We start from the raw sequence: 2,433 nt of genomic DNA on the forward strand, positions 1-2,433 counted from the left end.
TATATAGCAATAAGAAAATGGAGGGGAATATGTGGCACTCATCAACTTCCAGGCACTGTACTCTGTTAATTAACCTGTTTATTTTCCAACCAAAAGGACAATAAAGACAATATACAAACACATATGACACACTATGTCATATCAACAATTAAAAATTCAAAAATACATCTAGTAAACCGAAGAAGGGACGTATATGGGGAAAGTCACAGAAGATCCTGTAATAATCATTTTCTATCGCAGCCCCATGGCCAATGATCAATTTGTGTAGTTGTAATGTCAAATATTGGTTGAACATAAAATATATAATAGCATTGTATACTGACACAGTGAATAAAAAAGATCTCTTCTAATATATTCTTTGGTAAATATTTCAGTAGAGGTCACCAAGAGTATTCAGATATCCAGAGTTCAAATCTTACCAGAAGTATCAATGTCTAGTATTTAGATAATGTACCATTGTCTTTTTTCAACACTCACCACCCACCACATACATACACACTTCCAAAGATGCCCACCTCAATCTTTTTGTTAGAAAGTCAAATCATACGATGTCATTCATCAAATAAATAAATAAATAAATAAATAAAACCTCAGTGAAATTTGTGCTCAATAAATGACTGAAAATATTTGACTTTGTAGGTTTATCAAACCCATCTTTAAAATGTCAGCAGTTTGATCATATCTATGGTCACTGACCTGACTGATTATCTCCTTTTTTGTCAGCACTCAGTAGGTTTCTTAGAGTAGAATTGTAAGATTCTTCTCTAATATATCATTATAATGTATTCACATGTTAGCTTGTGGAAATCTTCTAGAAATATTTCATTCACTGACTGTCAGAGCTAAGTTACTAGGAGCCTCGATTAAGCTAATTCACTACGAAGAATCATAATTCTACCCAAGGGTAAATTATTTCGTCTGTTAAATATTTAAAGAAGCAGGATAATGGATTTCGTTGGTTGGTGAGGAAATTATATTTACTATCAACTGAGTGCACTTACTTTCTGAAGAAAGTCAAAACCATCTGAAGAAACTGAGATAGCACAAGACCATTGTATTTTGAGGAATTTAATTTTCTAAGTTCAAACCATGTGAAAGTAAATTTTATATTTTTCTTTCCTCCAATTTATGTTTTTACCAGTAAAACAAACCATAGTACCTCCACAACAGCTCTCAAGTCCGATAATTAAATATTTTCTATCGTACAAGTGTTCCTTACAATACAGAACTTAATTATTTCTCCGCATTAATTATATTTTCCTAGCATTTCTCTTTTCTCAGCTGCTTTTGTGTCAGGTTTTCTAAAGAAAACTTGCTTCAATTCAGGAAATTGTTTTGAGTTTGATTCAGAATAATATTATTAAAATATTTTCATGATTTCTTTACATTTGTTTATTCGTTCTTGTAAAATAAATCCATAATTTAGTAAAAAAAAAATAATAATAGTGTTCATTGTTGTATATGTTAAAATATTATTTCAAAACAGAGTTTGTATTTATCAAAAGTGCAATAGTTACTATATATTGTAATGATATTTTGTGCTTTCAGCAAATTACTTCATTGTGTTAGATAATTTCATTCCTGAATATAATATAAGACATACATGAGTATATTGCAACCATGTTTATGTTGAATTCTGGAAACTTGCAGTAAAAGAAAATCCAGAATGGACTCGACCTACGTTTCTTAGAAGAAAAGAAATTTTGGAAGTCTTGAAATAATATTTTGTATTTTTCATAATTATTTTACATTTCTGTATTCAAATTGTACCATTGTCTGATTTATTTTACATCCTTCTGGCTTCTGGAAAGTAAAAACCATTTACATTGTGAGGTTGATTTAATCAACTGTTCCAAAAATATCTGCTCTTATGTCTCACTTAGAACTATCATTATCATGAAGCAAATCTTACCGTGTGCAGATTTTCCTGAAAATCTACTACATATGTGGGAAATTCTGTCTGTGGGTATGTTTGTGGAGTTGTTAGCTAACTCCTCCTACATCATTGTATCAATTTTGATGAAACTTGACACATGAGTAGAACTCATGTCTGGGAACCTCATGACATACTCAGATTGTTGAAAAAAAATCGATAATAGGGCCCCTGGAAGGGATCCTTATATATATCTAATATATTTCAGTTTTTCCTTGGGGCTGGCCAGATTGGAGCAATGTCGAGTATAACCAGCTGAAATTGCAAAGATAATCTGGAACTCGACTGAGGAATGAAAACATGTTGTGTAAAGTACTATCTGTCTGAGGTCCATGTTGTGACTTGACAAACAGTACAAAACTCCAGTAGACACAATATCTTCAATCAACAACCTCACAATATTGTATACTGTGCGACATTTATAATAATAATAATAATAATAATAATAATGATAATGATGATGATAATAATAATAATAATTATGATGATGATGATGATGA

Source organism: Octopus bimaculoides, chromosome 12 (genome assembly GCF_001194135.2).
Source record: "Octopus bimaculoides isolate UCB-OBI-ISO-001 chromosome 12, ASM119413v2, whole genome shotgun sequence".
Taxonomy (NCBI): domain Eukaryota; kingdom Metazoa; phylum Mollusca; class Cephalopoda; order Octopoda; family Octopodidae; genus Octopus; species Octopus bimaculoides.